Here is a 20,981-nt window from a genome sequence, read left to right on the forward strand (position 1 = left end):
TGATGATGTATTGGGTGATTATTTCAATCTTGTTAATTCTGAAAAAAAAAAGTTACATAGTGTACCTTTAAGAAACTGTTCCAGTCATTACAACAATAACTACCACCATAGTGCAAGAACAGCAAATGGCTCCATCCTTCCCGCTCTGTTTGAAAAACAAATCCAAGCTTTGTCACACTGAAGTCAGTTTTCCTGTCAACAGCGAGCTGGTGTAGATCTATATCACGGGGTCATGACAGCAGAGCAGGTACAGTGTTGTGCTGCATCTTGTGGGTGGCAAGGTCAGTAAATAAGCAGAGTGAAGATGATAAAGCAGAAGGAATGGGAAAATAGATCAATTTCCCACCTTAATACTGGATAATTTATCATGCAACATGATAAATTACATGATAAAAGACAACAAGAGCACTCAGTAGGGTGTTGACTAACTCGATTAAGGGAAGACCGAAAGGCTGGGGTTAGAAGAGGAGGATAGGTAGAAGCGCAACAGAAGCGCTGCCGGAGAGGCCTTTAAGAGGGAGGCAATCGCCCTGGTTACTCAGTAACCCGGAGCAACAGTTGTCGCTCACCTCTCCCCTAATACCCTTCACCCTCAGGCCCACGTGAAGAGGGACTGCTCTGATCTGGCCAGCTCTCTCTCTCTCTCTCTCTCTCTCTCTGTCGGAAGCTGGCAACCAATGCCTTAAACACTTTGATCATAAAGAGACTTCCTTCTCGTGATCTTTGCAATTGTGTCCGGGGCTGGGTGTGGCGGATCGGAGCATTTATTTAAATGACAGCTTGTCAAATCAACCAATTCTTCTTACGACTGTGTTGACATTCTGCGTTTCAATAGCAAAGCCATAATACAGCAAAATATGCACGGGGTACCTCACCGCATGCACCATAATCCAGAGGCCCAAGAGGTTTGTGTGACTCACTGGAGGAGTGGCGTGGCTTTTGTGCGCTAGATGCGTGTTGGGATTTTGTCGCACACACACACACACACACATGTCCAGACTAGCACAGGGAGGTGCTGAACGGTTGGTGGCAAGAGGAACCAGACTGAACCAGTCAAAGTTCTGAAACCACTTTCCACAGCCAGGGAGGATGTGACTGAAGCCTGTTTGGAGGCCAAGATTTTGACTAACACACAAAATGGTACAAACACAAAGACTCTGGTTAGGGTCACTCTATTAGGATTGACTCAAGAATAAGAGAGCTGCTGATTCTGATGGGCGCCCCAGTATTTGCTGATATACTTTTCCATGAAGATAATGTAGCACCTGTGACCCTCAGTTTGACAAGCTCTGTGGTAATAAACCATACTGGATTATTTGGGTACACCATGTTTGGAATACTAATGTTAATGTTGATGCTATAGAATATTTAAATAATAATAATAATAATAAATGTATTGCTTTTTTTGTACCTCAGTTTAATTCAGGTCATGAGTGCAATTTCCAGGGAATGCAGAGGCTAATAAAATGTATAAAAAAAAAATACAATATATTTACAAATATGTAATAATATATACTTATTATATGCAAATATATAATATTTAAATATGAATTAATTATAATATACTGTGTATATTATAATTATTGTATTATAAATATATATGATAAATTATAAAATACATTATAATTATATAAATATATATTCTAAAGTTATAATTGTCATTTTAATATATATTCTATATATTCTTTATATATTCTTCACTATAACTATACTATTTATATTATAAAACAAGATATAAACTGTCTTTTTTTCTTTACTTTTAAAACTAGCAGAACTAAACATTTTTTCGTTCATAATTTCTTGAACTTTTTGTTTACAGAAATGGGTCTGTGGAGATTTCTGGGTGGTTGAATATGCTGTTTGCCATTACTCTTATTTAACCTTTTGAATTTTATAAACGTTGGAAACCATACGAAAACAACCAGAGACAGAATATGTAATTCAAGAACAGTATTTATACATTTGAAAATCTCAGATAAAGTTGTTGTGGTCTGATGCCTTAAGTCATGTAACAAAAGCAGATTATTCAATCTCAGGTCGGGCAGGTCATGGCTGGAAAACTTTTCCACACATGTAATGGTAAGAGGGACTTAGCCGAATCAAACTAAACTTTCAGTACTGTCACTGAGGGGTCAGAGCCAAGTGCTCATTAATTGTAATTGAAAAGTAAAACATGAACTTTCTCTCTAGCCTTTTTGCTGCTGTTGCTGTGCCTAGTTGCACTAATTGAATGTTTTTCAGATTTACCGAGCAACAGTGTTTTTTTTTCTTTTTTCTCTTACATCAAAGAAGACAAAATTTGAGAACTTTAAGCTTCAAGGCCATGTGTATGCTAGTGTACTTCTCAAAGTTGAAAAAAAAAAAAAAAAACTTTAATCAGATATACACATTTAAAATGTCTTCTGGGAAAAATAAGGGTGTATACAAAGTTTCGTCCAATCAGATGCTCTCCAAAGTGAACGCATACACTGATGCTATGGAAATCCCACATTTCTTACTTGGCGTTGCATCAGTAATCAGCTATTGAACAAAAGCTTCATTCACAGACTTCCCTACAAAGAGCAGAGTAAAGACAATAAGCAAAGCCATTTACAGCAGGTTACTGTCCAGCGCCGCTGTGAAAAGACTATCTCACGCTCTACGTGACTCCTCGTTTTGTTCCTTTGGCTGCTCCGCTTTGGACAGCCATGTAAATGAATGGCCGTGGGTGAATCACACACACGAATGGAGATTAAGTCTCGAGTCCTGACTCACAAGATGAATCACGCAACCTGTTGAGAGCCCAAGTCATCAGAGCAGCTGTCTCAACACTGCAAGGTTACAGCCCTCCATCGGTACTCGCGGTGGGGTGTGTTTTTATGGCTATCAATCTGGGGGCGTATTTTGGATTCTTTTTTTCGATTTTTGGCCTGAGAGAGTTCAGCTGGTGTACTTCACAATAACAGTTGAACTCGGTGGCCACTTCGAAACAGGTTGAAAAATAAACAGTTTTAAGTGTCCGCTAGGAAAAACATGGCCGTTTACCGGCTAAGAAATGCCTCATATTGTTTTAAGTTACTGTTACTCAGGATAAGCTCTCTTAAGGTCATTTCCTGCCATTCAGCGGCGACAGATCTCCTCTTACTTTTGGCTGAGAGTCCTTAGCTGATGAACACGGTCCAAGTTGGTTTTGAAAATAAGCTGGGTAAGCAAATAATAATTGTTCCACCACGGTACAGTGGTAAATGGAAACTGGACAAAGCTAGGACTTGAAAATATCTCAATGAAATTATACAGGGAGTCCAATTTCAGCCCACCGGCAACTATAGTTGCCACAGTGTATAGTTGTCATTTTCCTTTTGTAAGTATTTTTCTAGATGTTATCCATGTTTTATGTCTCAATGACATGCAAGAAAACAACCAAATAAAGGATTTCAAGAACAAAAAAAAGGTATTAACTTCCTTCCTGCCACATGAGGCTGTCAGCTTCTTACACCTACTTCCAGGAAGCATGGCGAAGGCAAACTCTCCCAGAGAAACGTAGTTTTCATGTTACTAATAAGTATTTTTTGTTGACATATACATATCTACATAATCACGAAGGTCTCTAGAATCATCCAAACAAAACAAATCTTATAAGAGATCTATAGTTTTTTGTACACTTAGTCTAAAGTCCGAGCGGCAACTATAGTTGCCGGTGGGCAAATGACTTGTAAGTACATATATCATGGGGAAATGGGGTATACTGTGTTAATAGCTTATTAAGTCAAGGTTATTGGTCTTGTTTAGTGCTTTTTTCTTTCATAATATCCCACCTAGAACATATCATAACCCTTTAACTGACATCTCTGCTGTACAGCTTAATTTGATAGTGATGGACACACTTTCTTTGCATGTGAGAAATGCGGTGTTGCCTTGCATGTTGAGTGCTTCAAGAAATTTCATGCAAACCACTAAAACTCTACCCAAGAGAGATAGAAAAGAGGAGCGGGGAGGACACATATGACATAACTTCCTATTCTGAATGTCTTTTGAAAGAAATTGTCTGTGTGCACTGTTATTTATTTATTTGTTATATGTGACCCTGGACCACAAAAAATGTATACATCATCTGAACGCTGAATAAATAATCTTTCCATTGATGTAGTTGTTAGGATAGGACAATATTTGGCTGAGATACAACTATTTAAAAATCTGGCACCTAAGGTGGAAAAAAAAAAAAAAAAAAAATCAAAATATTGAGAAAATCGCCTTTAACGTTGTCCAAATGAAACCACTCACAAAAATACATTTTTGATATATTTATGGTAGGAAATTTACAAAATATCTTAATGGAACATGATCTTTCCTAACGATTTGGGGAATAAAAGAAAAATTGAACATTTTGACCCATACAATGTATTGTTGGCTATTGCTACAAATATACCCGTGCGACTTATAACTGGTCTTGTGGTCCAGGGTCACATATAGATGTAAAATTTTCTTCAATCTATTTATTTTTATTTATTTATTTTCATTTAACTTTTTGATTCACAATGTCCTGTTGGGGCAACTTAATGGGCTGCACTTTGTTCTGCACTGTGTTCCGCCACTTTAAAACAAATGGATTTGTTGTGTTTTCATATTCAAGAGTTTATAAGCTAGATGCAGCTTTTTTGGGTTTGCATCGAATGTTCTTCGACTTTTATACATAACAAATGTGTTTATGAATAGAGATTGATCTGTTGAAAGCAGTTATTTTGAGTTAGATGCCAAATGTTCACCTCCTATTCAAATTTGACAATGAAAGGGTGCTTAAAAGGACCGCGCAAACGTGGTGCTTTTGCAACTTGATTTTGCTGTTGCAGTATACACTGTTCATTTTTGAAAAGTTTTTTTTTTTTTTTTTTTTCATGGGTTCTTTTGAAAAACAGCAGTCCACTAGATAGTAAGCACGAACTCTTTCCGCGCTCAAGGCCAAAGGAGTATAGGCTACTTTGAAAGGCTCGCGCGCTCAACTGTGCACGAGACGGAGCGGGACGCGGAAAATGAAGTAAGGCCTATACCCGCGCCTTAAGACAACTTTTATTTTCTTTCACACACAGCACAGAGAAACAACTTTCTAATAAAGCAACCAAACTGCCTGCCAAGTGATAGACAAAACTGACAATGATTTTTATCTTTTTTCAACTGAAATGAAAGGCAATGTGGATAAACATTCACAGCCACGATGTACAGAACACCACATAAAGATATAGAAGAAAATGAATAAAACATTTTGGATCAATAAACCTTAAAAATATATATAAATAAATGCAGATAGATATGCATTTCACATGTCGGCAAATCAAATTAAATCGGCTAAATTGAATGTGCGAGGAAGATTTAACTAATCTACAGCGCAACATCGATGCACCAAAAAATGAAATAGTTATAATCAAGTCACAAGTGCAAAATTCCTGAAGTGCAGGGGAACATATTCAAAACACAAGCCACAAATAGTTAAATTATATAACCAAAAGTGATCAATACATAAATTAAAATTAAAGAAATTATTAAAATAACGAAAGTATAGCCAGAATTGTCAACTTTGTCTTTTTAACTGCAGAGACAATAAACGCTAAACTGGAGTGGCAGTCTTTTTAGCTAAACATTCACGGCATTTAAAAATCAAATTAGAACCGGCTGAAATGTTTTGAAATCACTTGTACCCTACCTGATTGAGAGAAAAAAAATCGAGTCTTTCACGCGATCTGCCTGTGTCGGTTTGAGTCTTTTCAAATACCAAGATGCTCCTCTCGTCCTCTGTCGGTCACGGATCATGGAAGTGAAACTTAAATCTGTCACAGGGGTGGTTGGATTTATTCACATTAAAAATATATATTAAAAACTTATTTATTTTCAAATTTTTATTTACAGCATTATCATAATAGGCTGTATATTAACCTATTGGGAGAGAACCCGTAGGTCTATGTAAAATCAGATAGGCCTATTGAGTATTTTGAGTACCCCCATATCTCGTGTCATAACACCTCTGCTAAGATTCGACTGTGAGATTGGTAGTCGAATCAGGCTCCTCCTAAGCATCGAATCGTCGACTATTCAGGGTCACCCCTAATAGATAGATAGATAGATAGATTAACATTTTTTATAAGTGTGCAATTAATCACAATTTCTATATATATATATATATATATATATATATATATATATATATATATATATATATATATTAGAGCTTCTGTGTAAGTCTATGGGTTGTTTTGCCCATTTTACCTGTGAACTGTACTACACATATGTGTGGTTTACCATGTGAATTCATATGCATGATTATTGTTTATTAATTTTAGAGCTTTGTTGTGGTCATGTAGCTATGAATCATAAAAAGAGAGACCAAAAGAAATTGGTCCAAGTTCATATTTAGAAGTGCTTGCTGGTCGTTATAGAAACCGTTGATCAGATGGTACAGCAAGCATGTGAGTCAGTGATGTGACTGCTCAGATCTCATCTGCTGTCACGATATGAGAAGAGAACGCTGCTGATTGCATAATTGCCATCACGACTCATATAATTACTTGCCATTTTAACAGATGCTTTTTTTCTGTGTGTGTAAATCAAATTGCAGTACACCAACTGCAGCCACCAGGAGCAGCTAGGGTCTCTAAACCAAGAAACCATTACTGAGAATGCAAAACCAATATTTGCTCAAAAGACAAGTGCTGATTTTGTTGGAAGACTGCCTTTTCTGCACTGATATTGTGGTAAGATCTGCATAATGAATTTAAAATAGGTTACAGAGTGTATTGCACTTTTATTGGCTGCTGAAATTAAAATAAAATGAATCCTGAAATTTAATTTTTAATCTGTTTAACTTACTGAACTGTACAGCAAAACAGGCAAATCAACCACTAATTCCCGCCTTTCACTTTCTTCTAGTGTGAAGAACATTTTAATAATCAGAAGAACCATTTTAACATATATATATATATATATATATATAGGTCACAACTTTACACTGTTAATCCATTCAAGAACAGAACTATCTATTCTTTAGGTTTTTTTTTTTTTTTTTTTTTTTTTTTTGATTTGCTAAGTGACTAAACCTCAATGGAGTATAAGCAGAATGCATAAAAATGTACAAATGGGATTGTGCAAACTTATGAATTCACCACCAATTCATCAAAACTTGAAACAGTTGTGAATTGCCATTGGCTGCTCAGGTTGTCATGTCATAAACTAGTGATTCTCACTCTCTGTGACCAAAATCTATTACCTTCCTCATTTTATATACTAGAAATGATTACTCAGACTTTGGAATAATAGAATTCAGATCCTATGACATGGTGTGATGACATTAAAAGCTGGGGAATCACCACCGCTATTTCACAACTTGTGAAACTACTCGAATGAGTGGCGAAACACGTCTAGTTGGCTAGATTATCTGTACTAAACATTACTATCAGTTGATTTTACCTCAATAAAGTGGAATTTTTAGAATTATTGATTGGACTGTGAAAAGTAGGTGTTCAGTACAAACATGCAATCAAACTTGAATAACCATGATACCAATCATAATATGTGTTGTTCGCCAGCATAACTTGGTCTGAAACCAAGCAATGAAGTCAATGACAGGAGCAGCCAGCACTCTTTTTACTGTCACCCAGCCAGCCCTCCAGCTGTTTGCTTAACCTGATAACATGCAGATCTGGCCATGTCAGGATCACTTCTCACATACATCCCCAGAGATTCAAGGTATCCTGCTCAGACTTGCCATTCTGAATATAATCCAAATCCCACTGGTATCAAACAAGCCTGTTGTCATATAGTAGCATATAGCTTTATCACAGAAGTCAAGTAATTACCAGAGCCATGAGGCTGAATCAGACCTGTTTATATGGATTACTGTAACATAAAATGGATGAGGTCTATGGAGTCATGGAGGTTTCCACACTACAGTTTTAGGTGGAGATGTTTAACATGGATTAAAATGAGTAACTTATCTTTATTTTGATTGCAAAACAACAAATCGATGATAAATGATGTGTGTGTGTGTATATATATATATATATATATATATATATAGTCACAAAGGGATGAGGGACAGACACAGAGGATGAGTGCAACACTGAGCTTTAACACTCCAGAGTGTTAAGGACAGGACAGAGCAAACCGGAATGTAAGCCATGTAGTAGAGAGAATTGTAGCACTTAACTGAACTCTGTGAGAAGAGCTGGGTCATTGTCTTGTGGTACCCATGATCTTTCCTTGGGTCCATACCCCTCCCAATCAGTGACATATTCCAAATGACCGCCCCGACATTGGGGGTCCAGGATGGTGCAGTCTACATACACTGGTCCATCATCTAGCAAGGAAGGAGAAGGAGGACCATCAGCTACACCAGACCCTGCAAGTAGAGGAACAAGTGAAGGAAGGTGAAGTTTTAGAAGGGAGAAATTCTGTAGTGTGATGGTAAGTTTAGATGGTAGGCAACTGCATTTATTTGTCCCTGGGTGGTGAATGGGCCTATGTATCTTGGACTCAACTTGTGAAAGGTGGATGTCCCTGGTGAAGAGCCAGACCTTTTGCCCAAGTTGGTATGTTTTGGATCTTCTGATGTAGATCTGGCTCTTGTGCCGTCTAACTGCCTGTTGCAGATGGACGTGAGCTGAGTCCCAGACCCTCTCACTCTCCTTAAACCAGTGGTCAACAGCTGGAGTCTCTGATAGCTTACCTGACCAGGGAAACAGAGGCGGCTGAAAGCAAAGCACACACTGGAATGGAGTGAGTTTGGTGGTAGGTTGTCTGAGGGAGTTCTGTGCGTACTCAGCCCAGGGAAGGTACTAGTTCCAACTGTGCTGATGGTTGTGGCAGTATGTTCTCAGGAAGTGGCCTATCTCTTGAATATTCCGCTCCATTTGCCCATTCAATTGTGGATGATAGCCAGATGTTAAACTCTCTGACACACCTTGAAGAACGACTTCCACACTCTCAAGATAAACTGGGGTCCTCGATCGGAAACCATATCTTCAGGTAGGCCATAGTTTCTGAAGACCTGCTGTAAAAAGGCCATCACAAATGCGGTGGGTAGTCCCTTTATTGGTATAAGGTAGCAGGCCTTAGAGAACCGTTCTACTACCACTAGAATGCATGTGAAGGTGTTGGATACCGGTAAGTCTGTGATGAAATCTACTCCTAGGTGTGACCGAGGTTGGCGTAGAATGATCAACAGAAGAAGCTTTCCCTCTGGCAAGTGTCTTGTAGATGGCATAGGTAGGACATCCTTGTATAAACCGATAGACTTCTTGAAACATACTTGCCCACCAGTATCGAAGGAGAGATGGAAGGAGAGAGGATGTTTTCAGGAGGAACTGTCAGGGGAATGCAACTGAGAGAGAGTTTCTGCCTTTACATTCTTGGATCCAGGTCAGTATGATACAGTAAAATTGATACAGTAAAACTGGCAGGGGGTTGACACATCGAGCTTCGTAGGTATTCTAGGTTGTGGTGGTCTGTAATTACCTCAAAGGGATATTTTTTTTGTTTTTCATACAACAAATATTTAAATGTGGACATGAATTTCACTATTTGTTAATGTTATTAAACATGTAATAATTCATATTTTTATGATGGATTTTCAAGATTGGAAGTTAAAATTGAAAGTCTGGGTCTGATGGATGGATGGATGGATGGATGGACGGACGGACGGATGGACAGACAGACAGATCGATAGATCTATCGATAGATCGTTCGATCAACGTGTTGCCCCACACAGCCCAGCTAATCGGGATGAGGTGTAAGAAAAAGCCCTGACCTGGCTATTCTCTGCTCCAGACCTGAGGCCCTACTTAACAGTCTCCTAGTATGAGTCTAATGAGGGGTTAGTATTTCAGCTCAAGAGCTCAAAGCTCTGGAGACCTGGTCACAGCTCTCTTACTGCGGCCTGGATTCAACAAGCCAAAGGCAGGCCATATTAATTAAAGCTTCTCCTGGGATCCAGGAGCGTGAGAGAGAGATAGTATGTGTGTGGAAAGGAAAATGCAGACACCTGTTGTCAGAGGCTGTCAGAGCTTAAAATATAGAACTCCACAGGTGCATGATGAGTTACGCAATTCATTACGGGACATTCTGTGCAATCTTATTTCTTGTTATGTTACAGTAATTTTAAGTCAGGTTATGTAAGAATATAGTACTTTTGTAATGGTGGACGTAATATTGTCGCTCAGCTAATGCTAATGAAACTCAGGACTATTGATGGGGGCACAACTGATCCCCCAGGGCCTGTGATGAAGGAGCACACAAGGAGCACAAAAGCTACTTAAACTGCAGCTAAGCTCATAATAATTTAAAGCAGTTAATCTGCAGTCAAGCTACTGTACATGAAAAAAAGTAGTTAGCTAAAAGCTACTAACAAAAACTAACTGCATTGACACTAAAATATTAATTTATTTAAAACAGAAGACATAAAAAGCCACAAAGGGATTAAGTATGTTTGTTTGTTTGTTTGTTTATAACAGAATACATAAAAGCAGGGAATATTTTAATCATTTTTATTTATTTTTATTTTTTTACAAATTCATTCATATGATTCATTCAAATAAACTGATTCACTAAAATGAATCAGACTTCCCAACATACAGTATGTTGAGTGTTGAAGTGAATCTTTAAAAGTGAATCTTTGTTCATTTTTATTGCAATCAAACGGGCAAGTTTGATTATGCTAGTCTGATTATTGCTTTACTCACTCGAGTGTTGGGGTGTGTCCACAATACATGACATAAAATGACATGTTTCTTGTAAATTAATTTTAATGACATTCTTGTAAATTAACCTGAGACTAGTAAAACACTAGTCCACAAATCCAAAAATATTGTTGATAGCATTAGGTTACTACTCCCCGACTCTGCACAAATTCTACTCACAAAAAAAGTGTAAATGTGACATAATGGTGTACATATAAAGAATTTAATATTTTTGCCATTCATTAAACTTATGATACACATTTTGTAGATAAATTTGTTGTAGATAAAATCAGTCTGGCAATCCCCTTAGTGACGCATACTAAGCTAAACACATATATATATGGCCTTTTTATCAGTGTCTCTGGCCTCACTGTAAAATGTAACTGATGATCTTACTAATAAAATTAAGTGATTTTAACTTATTTTGAGTAAGTGTGTTGACCTTACTGAGTTTAACTAAGTAACGACAACTTTTTAGAACTGAAAGATATTAAACTCAATAGATTCAATTATCCTCTACTTAAAACAATGAGTAGTACGACATTTTTTTGAGTGGTCAGTTCTACCTGTAGGTGGAGTCAATTTGCAACGTACTCTGAGGGGAGAAGCACATGGAACGGTGAGTTGGTGCTTGTTTGTCATATTTTAAAATTTCTGAATTGTTTAATATACATTAATTGATAGTGTAATATAATCAGATTAAACAATTTACACAGTGACTCTGGGTGTGATGTTATATTATTGAAATTGTTGAGTGTGTTTGATTGTGCTAATCGAAATTAGCAGTTAGCATTTGCAAGTTACTGGTCTTTGGCTGCATGTTTTTAATAAAGGAACGTTTTTTATGTTTTAGATATTTTTATTATGTCTACAATGTAGACTGGGGAAAACTTTACTAATTACTCTACTGATTTATATTTGGATGATAGTTTAGGTGTGTTGTACAGGGATGTTATAATTTGTTTTTTTAATTTTTTTTATTTTAGATTTCTTAAGATTAAAATGTTTGAAGACTACACAATGGTTCGTAATTAATATTTAAATCTATATAGTAAGAATTATTTTCTTAATTTTCAGAGCTTGTTTTGTGGAACGAGACATGTAGATTAATATAAGGCTATTTTTCTTCATTTGCAGGATCTGTTTTGTGGAATGAGATATGCATTAGAAATGTAAGTAGCCTGCTGTATTTTTCCTTTGAAAATAGAGCTCTACTACTGTAGCAATGTCGCTTAAAACATGGAAGCTGCACCAGATCTAGTTTAATTCCATGCCTTCACACTGACTGTATTTGTGTTCATTCAAGTTATTTAATTAATTGAAGGGGTATTTAACAAGAAATCATTCTAAACATCTTGATACAAAATAAACAAGTATGCCTTGAACACACTAACTGTGAACCCAGTGTACATTTAACTTTTATTTTCCCTGTCACAGATCAATGCAGAGTTCAATCACATCACAATCAGAAGCCTCAATCAAGAATTCTTCTCAGCGCTTTATCAACCTGCAGCTTGAATTCTGGAAATTTGTGCAACAAAGAAAGTGGCAGTTGAAAAGAGAGTTTCTTGCGCAAATTAAATCTATGGTAAGCTTGTCAATGCTTTTTTCTTAATCAAAATTCTGTTACTGTATTAGCTCAATTTTATATTTCATTCAATGTTGTAACATTTATCAGGGCACTGATGTCACAGATTTTTTTTTTATACTAGATTTTTTCGCTCATTTGATATTTCAGTCTAATTTTTTTTTTTTTTTTTTTTTTTTCCACAGCACTGTCATCACTGCTAAGTGCACAGTTCTTCTTGGCCTTCCTCTTATTCTTGGAGAAGAAACCTCTGATTTTTTTAAACAGTGCTGACAGGTAACTTTCTCTGTATATTACATTATAAACTATGATTCCCCATACATACATTACATATAGGCATTCAGTATGCTTCATTTAACTTTTCATTTATCAGACATTCAAACTCTGCATTTGTTTCATTTCTTTTTTTCTTTTCTTTTTTTTTATCCAGCATTTTGTTAAATGCAAGTTCTGTCATCATTATACAGTTATTTTTTTTATTTTTATTTTGTCTGTCTTCCAGACAATACTTTAAAGGGTTAGTTCACCCAAAAATGAAGTTTCTGTCATTAATTACTCAGCTTCATGTCGTTCCACACCCATAAGTTCATCTTCAGAACACAAATTAAGATATTTTTGATGAAATATGAGAGGTATATGACTCGTCCATAGACAGCAATATAATCATCACTTTCAAGGTCCAGAAAGGTACTAAAGACATTGTTAAAATAGTCCATGCGACTGCAGTGGTTCAACCTTAATGTTATAAAGCAGCAAGAATACTTTTTGTGCACAAAAACAGATGTGCTGTGTTTGACAGAAACTTGGCTAAAACCGGACGATTACATTACTTTAAATGAGTCTAGTCCTCAAGGTTATGATTATCGACACAATGCCCGTCAGAAAGGCAAAGGGGGAGGTGTTGCTGTAATCTATAGTAATATTTACAGTATTAGTCAAAAGTCTTTCAAATATAATTCCTTCGAAGTGATGGTACTTTACGTAACATTATGTAGGTTGACATTTGTGCTGGCTACTGTATACAGGCCACCAGGACACCATACAGACTTTATCAAAGAATTTGCTGATTTTCTGTTGGAGTTAGTATTGGCTGCAGATAAAGTCCTTGTTGTTGGTGATTTTAATATCCATGTAGATAATAAAAAAGACGCATTAGGATTGGCATTTGCAGATATTCTAAACTCTATTGGTGTAAGACAACATGTGTCAGGACCCACTCATTGTCGTAATCATACTTCAGATCTAATATTGTCACATGGAATCGATATTGATGCTGTTGAAATTCTGCAGCAGAGTGACGACATCTCAGATCATTATCTAGTCTCGTGTATACTACATTTAGTCAAGGCGGCTAAACTGCCTCCATGCCATAAATATGGTAGAACCATCACTTCTACCACTAAAGATCACTTTATAAATAATCTTCCTGATCAGTTTCATCGCCTTAGCATACCAGAAAGCTTAGAAGACCTCGATGTTGTAACAGAAACTATTGCCTCTGTCTTTTCCAGCACATTAGACTCAGTTGCTCCTTTGCGCTTAAAAAAGATTAAGGAAATTAATCCAATGCCATGGTACAATGAGCACACTCGGGCCCTAAAGTTAGCAGCCAGAAAAATGGAGCGCAGCTGGAAGAAAACAAAACTAGAAGTATTTCGCATTTCGTGGAGTGAGAGAATGATTGAGTACAGAAAGGCCTTAAAATCTGCTAGATCTGCTTATTTTTCAAAACTTTTAGAAGAAAATAAACACAACCCTAGGTATTTATTTGATACAGTGGCTAAATTAACAAGAAATAAAGCTTCAACTTCTGATGTTTCCAAAGAGCACAGCAGTAATGACTTTATGAACTTCTTTACTTGCAAGATTGATAATATTAGAGAAAAAATTATAACCATGCAACCGTCTATTACAGTATCGCGTCAGATAGTGCATTGTAGTGTCCCTGAGGAAAAATTGAATTCATTTACTGCTTTAGGAGAGGAAGAATTGTCTAAACTTGTTAAATCATCAAAATCAACAACATGTATGTTAGACCCTATACCGACTAAGCTATTGAAAGAAATGCTTCCAGAGGTTATAGATCCTCTTCTTAATATAGTCAATTCATCTTTATCACTAGAACACGTACCAAAAACTTTTAAGCTGGCTATTATTAAACCTCTTATTAAAAAAACACAACTTGATCCTAGAGAATTAGTCAATTACAGGCCGATCTCAAATCTCACTTTTCTGTCAAAAATACTAGAAAAGGTAGTATCATCACAACTATGTTCCTTTTTAGAAAGAAATAGTATCTGTGAGGATTTCCAGTCAGGATTTAGACCGTACCATAGTACTGAGACTGCTCTCATTAGAGTTACTAATGATTTGCTCTTATCATCAGATCGTGGTTGTATCTCTCTATTAGTGTTACTGGATCTTAGTGCTGCATTTGACACTATTGATCACAATATTCTTTTAAATAGACTCGAAAATTATGTTGGCATTAGTGGAATTGCATTGTCATGGTTCAAATCATACTTATCTGACCGTTATCAGTTTGTAGTAGTAAACGAAGAGATGTCATATCGATCACAAGTTCAATATGGAGTACCGCAAGGCTCAGTACTAGGACCGTTGCTGTTCACTCTGTACATGCTACCCTTGGGAGATATCATTAGGAAGCATGGCGTTAGTTTTCACTGTTACGTTGATGATACTCAGCTCTATATTTCTTCACGCCCTGACTAAACTTACCAATTCACAAAATTAACAGAATGCATAGCTGATATAAAAAATTGGATGACCAGTAATTTCCTACTACTAAATTCAGAAAAAACAGAGATTCTAATTTTTGGACCAAAAACTTCTTCACGTAATAACCTAGAATACTGTCTAACACTTGATGGCTGCTCTGTTAAGTCTTCGTCGTCACTTAGGAACCTGGGTGTGCTCTTTGATACCAATCTTTCATTTGAAGGCCATGTTACTAGCATCTGTAAAACCGCATTCTTCCATCTTAAAAATATATCTAAACTACGACATATGCTCTCAATGAAAAATGCAGAACAGTTAGTTCATGCGTTCATGACCTCAAGGCTAGATTACTGTAACGCTCTACTGGGTGGTTGTTCTGCTCGCCTGATAAATAAACTACAGCTCGTACAAAATGCAGCAGCTAGAGTTCTTACTAGAACTAGGAAGGATGACCATATTAGCCCAGTTCTGTCAACACTGCATTGGCTTCCTGTTAAACATCGTATAGATTTTAAAATCTTGCTAATTACTTACAAAGCACTAAATGGTTTAGCTCCCCAGTACCTGAGCGAGCTCCTAATTCATTATAGTCCTTCACGTCTATTGCGATCTCAGAATTCAGGCCAGCTGATAATACCTAGAATATCAAAATCAACCGCAGGCGGTAGATCCTTCTCCTATTTGGCACCTAAACTCTGGAACAATCTTCCTAGCATTGTTCGGGAAGCAGACACACTCTGTCAGTTTAAATCTAGACTAAAAACGCATTTCTTTAACCTGGCATACACATAACACATTACCAATTTATATTTTCAAATCTGTTAAAGGATTATTAGGCTGCATAAATTAGGTCAGCCGGAACCGGGAACACTTCCTATAACGCCTGATGTACTCGTTACATCAGAAGAAGAATGGCATCTACGCTAATATTAGTCTTTCTGGTTATCCCGAGGTTCACCGTAGTCAACCGGATCCGGGCCGTATCCAGGTGAGACCAAGGACCTGCACCTTGACACGACCACAACGCAGCCCTGAAGTATCAGCAGAGATTGAGTCAACTAGATCATCCACTGTGAGGGCCTCATCGACACGACAGCCACGAAACAGTTCCTCAACAACCGTCCATACCGGCGTGATGAATACGATCCTCAATTGGATGGAACTGGAATAAATACTTTGAATGTTGCGATCCTGTCGGACTTATGATAGCTACCTGAATCGTAACAAAGCACTGTTGGCCAGAGGAGAACTGGCCCCCCGACTAAGCCTGGTTTCTCCCAAGGTTTTTTTCTCCATTTAAACACCTATTTGCCACTTGTCTGCCACCTGATGTCACCTGATGGAGTTTGGGTTCCTTGCCACTGTCGCCTTTGGCTTGCTTAGTTGAGGACACTTGACATTTGACTTGACATTTAATATTCCACAGTGCTTTGATCTGCCTGCATTGACACTATTCTTTTAAGAGCTGCTGTGCAGCCAAATAATGTACCAGTTATCAATGTAAAGCTGCTTTGACACAATCTACATTGTAAAAAGCGCTATATAAATAAAGGTGACTTGACTTGACTTGATGCAGGAGCCGGCCAATACTGAGCTGACATTCTGACGTAGAACACGGAAGCTGTGGACTGTGTTTACTACGTCAACAGAGTAGGAGACTGACAGGGAAGAGAAGAGATTGTTGAATAAAGTCATTATTTTTGTTTTGTTTTTGCGCACAAAAAGTATTCTCATCGCTTCATACCATTAAGGTTGAACCACTGCAGTCACATGACTGTTTTAACAATGTCTTTATTACCTTTCTGGACCTTGAAAGTGGTAATTAAATTGCTGTCTATGGAGGGGTCAGAGAGCTCTCGAATTTCATCAAAAATATCTTAATTTGTGTTCTGAAGATGAACGAAGGTCTTACAGGTGTGGAACGACATGAGGGTGAGTAATTAATGACAGAAATTTTCATTTTTGGGTGAACTAACCCTTTAACAACCATAATTAATCTCTGTTAGTTGTATGTAGACCTGGTACTTTGTAGTATGTACATTTGTGATTTTAATTTGTAATGTAACCAGAATTGTGATATTGCTGTTCCCTTTTTATTAGGACTGTGAATGTGACACACCCTTCTTGGGGATTCTGACCGTGATAACAGAAGACAGCCAGGATTCTTCCTCCACAAGAACTACATTTGGAGTCTTCATGCACAGCATTATTCTAGACTGAGCCATTGTCATGGATGAACTTAAAACCTTCCAGGTGCCATGTGACTAATTTTTGGGCTGATATGTGCCAAATTTGGAGTTTTTCTTTCCCTTGGACCCAATTCTCTGAAATCAAAACTACATTCACTTAAAACCCTTCTGTTGATGTAAGCAAAGGCTGTTTGAGATCGTTAAAGGCTTAGTTCACCAAAAAATGTAAATTCTGTCATCAGTTTTTCACTCTCATGTTGTTTGACTTTGGTTAGTCTTTCAAACACAAATTTAGATATTTTTAAAGAAAACAGGCTGGAAAACTTTTTGGATCTTTTAAGTTTTGGTTACCTGGACTTTCAGTTGGAGGGACAGAAACCTCTCAGATTTCATTAAAAATATCTTCATTTATGTTTCAAAGTCTAACCAAAGTCTTATGGGTTTGTGACGTCATGAGGGTGAGTAAATGAGAGAATTTCATTTTTTTCTCTTTAATCTTGTGGTTGCACTAAAGTCAACATTCTTTTTCAGTCATGATTTGTAATCCATATTGTTATATTAATGAAAAATGTTTAGAATTTAGGGGTGCCAGAATGGCATTGTTTGGTACATTGTAGTGTCTGAAGAAAATTGATGAGCAATAAATAATGTTTTGCCTAAGATCTGTTGTTGCTTTTTGTCTTAACTTATATTTTTTAGTTCAGCTTACTTGAAAATTTTAAGACAATCGGTTTCCTAAGATTTTCCTAGTAATGTGAACACTAGTAATAAGTTAACCCAACTAATGATTTTGAGTTAACAGAACTTAACCAATAAGTTCTCTTTACTTAACTGAATTAAGTTATGACAACTAAAAATTAATACACTACTTTACTTGGAAATTTTAAGGCAATCGGTTTCCTCACTTTTTCTAAGTAAAGTCAACTTGTTACATTTTACAGTGCTGTAAATTCAAGTCACGACTCTGATGAAACTACATTCCCTTTCCTTGGTTCAGCCCTGTAGGTCTTTTAACTCATAACTGTGTGTCCGTGGCTACAGGTTGTGTTGTAATGTCTCTCTAACCAGGCGCTGATGGATTGGTTTGGAAAAGCTCCTGGTAAAGGAGGAAAGCACATGTGCCGTACGGCATAGCAGGTGGCAAGCACTGACTTGACAGCAATTAGATGTACAAATCTTTGATTAGGCTCATGGGAGCGGGAGTCATTAGTGCAGCTGAGTGCTTCTCTCTCTCTCTCTCTCTTTGTCTTTCACGTTCATCACCTTCTCTCTTTCATTGACATTTTAACTCAAGTCATCAAATGAAATGTCCTTAGCTGAACTTTTTGTGTGTGTGTTGGCTTGATAAATTAAGATGTGAATAAGAAGTATTGATTTTTGTATTAATAGAATATTGTAATGTTATAATACATTTATTATTAAATAATATTATTATATATGAATATATGATAACATATTCTTACATATACATTTTATTAACTATCTAATGTTATTTTTATTCATTTTAAATTGTTACTTTATTGTTTGCAACTTTCTTATTTAACTGTTTGTTTTAACTCTGTAGTTTCCTATTAGGTTAAAATGTAACCAAGAATACTTTCAATAACTTGAAACTTTTTTTTTTTTTTTTTTAAATGCATACATTGTTTTATATCTGTGGTGTAAAATAACATGTGCTCACTGAGCTGGGAATAATTTGTGTGAAGAAGAATAAATGAACATTTTTTTTTAAGAAGCTTGTCATTTGGTGTTAGTGTTGTAAATTTAATGCTTGACACAAGAAAGAAGCTACAAATAGAATTTATTTGCACTTATAAAGTAGATAGAGGGTGTAATAATGCATAATGACCACCTTGAAGATGTAGCCTGTTTTGGGAGAGTTGAATTTTTCACTAAATAACTGTCATTAACTTCAAGATAACGGTTTGTTGTAACATTAATGGCAGTTTGTTCAGCATTTAAGTGCTTTGGAAATGCCACTGTATTTCACAAGGGCAGTTTGTCAGAGAAATGCTCAGCAGTAACCAAAGTATTTGTATTGGTCATGCCTTATATACAGAAAACTGGTCTTTTAATGTCCTTTTTATGCATCAAAAGCATGAACTTCAAAAGCGCAATAAATACATTTAGTCAAATTAAATGAGCTTCAAATAACTGAAATGAAACATTTCTTCGGTCCTGATTAACTGTTAATTAAATTCTATCATTACGATATTCTAGTATATTTAATCAAAGTTTATTGTTACAGACAGAAAATACAAAGCGGTGACAATAAACACATTTATATTGTTACAAAAGATTTCTATTTCAAATAAATGCTGTTCTTTTGAACTTTCTATTCATCAAAAATTACAGTTTCCACAAAAATATGAAGCAGCACAACTGTTTTCAACATTGAAATCAGCATAATCAGCATAATAGAATGATTTCTGAAGGATGTGACACTGAAGACTGGAGTAATGATGCTGAAAATTCAGCTTTGGATCACAGGAATAAATTACATTTTAAAATATATTACAGTAGAAAACAAAATTGTAATAATATTTCACAACATTACTGTTTGTACTATATCTTTGATCAAATAAATGCAGCCTTGGTGAACAGAAGAGGCTTCTTTCACAAACTACCAATGCCAAACCTTTAAACAGTGTATGCCACTTTTTTGAGCATTATTTTACGTGAAAACCTGCGTCTTCTTTAGTAATCACATACAGTTTAAGATTTTGTGGGTATCAGCTGATTGGGTGCTATAGAACAATGTAGACAGCATGAACAGATAAATGGCACTATACAAAGTATTGTACAATGTAATTAGTAATGCATAATTGGTGTATTTACTGGTATCCATTACATTTTTGAAAACTAAAAATGAAAATATGATTAAAATTATTACAAATGGAGTAACCCAAAATAGTCAGGTTGATTATATCATTAGAAACAACATATAAGACTTGACTAAAACTGATTAATTTAGATGTTACTACACAAAGCACATTTTAAATTCTTAATACAGTGTGCTTTCTTTAGTAATGCTCAACCTAACGAGTCCCCTTTGACAGTCCATCACCTCCAAACTTCAGCGTCTCCCTCGTTTGCTAATTAGAGCTGCAGGTCTTTCCCGCTTCACACTTTCCCAGGTGTGGAGTTCACTGTGGACGCCTCTCACCACGGAAACCAGGCTTGGATTGCCCAGAGGCCATTCACCTCTTATTACTCATCTCTCAGCATTCCTCCAACAATACACGACTGCATTTCATAATGCACTGCCAGTAAATACAAGATACTCCAGTTACCACACTTCAATTTACGATAACATGCTTTCAGTTTCAAATGTCTAACTCACTATCTGATATGTATGATTGTCTGTGCAGTGGTTAGAAAGGATGATCCGACACTCTTGGCTGTGGATCTCGGAGGAGGGCCGTCATATGAGCTTTGCTCTGGGTGTCTTGGGAATATGTCGCTATAGTGTTAAGGTGGTATTCCTACCCCATTCATTCTAGAATCTGTCTTAACCAGCCTTCTCTGGACAATAAAGGAAAAAGTGCTTTCACTGTTTGAAGTATAAATGTACTTTTGAGTCACAGAACGTGGTTAATATGGTTACATTTTTTAAAGGGGTCATGAATTGAGAAATCAAAATTTCCTTTATCTTTTGACATTCAAGAGGTCATTGTACTATAAAAATATCCTGTAAGTTTCAGAACTTCCCGATTAATACAAAAACAGCTTTTATTGAAACCAAGCTCCCAGAATGACTCGTTTCAG

At 36.4% G+C, this 20,981-nt stretch overlaps 1 long non-coding RNA gene across 2 annotated transcripts; it reads left to right on the top strand.

Annotated features, from left to right (window-relative positions):
• The first annotated feature begins 7,014 nt into the window (after nucleotides 1–7,014).
• LOC127496201 (uncharacterized) lies at nucleotides 7,015–20,125 on the top strand. 2 transcript variants are annotated; one of them, XR_007925260.1, is made up of 6 exons: nucleotides 7,015–11,316; nucleotides 11,684–11,720; nucleotides 11,835–11,869; nucleotides 12,135–12,285; nucleotides 12,471–12,561; nucleotides 17,125–20,124. It is a non-coding gene; the product is annotated as an uncharacterized LOC127496201 (long non-coding RNA). The 2 variants fall into 2 exon arrangements; XR_007925261.1 differs by lacking the exon at nucleotides 11,684–11,720 and having other exon boundaries at nucleotides 7,017–11,316; nucleotides 17,125–20,125.
• Nucleotides 20,126–20,981: the final 856 nt, after the last annotated feature.

Source organism: Ctenopharyngodon idella, chromosome 15 (genome assembly GCF_019924925.1).
Source record: "Ctenopharyngodon idella isolate HZGC_01 chromosome 15, HZGC01, whole genome shotgun sequence".
Lineage (NCBI taxonomy): Eukaryota > Metazoa > Chordata > Actinopteri > Cypriniformes > Xenocyprididae > Ctenopharyngodon > Ctenopharyngodon idella.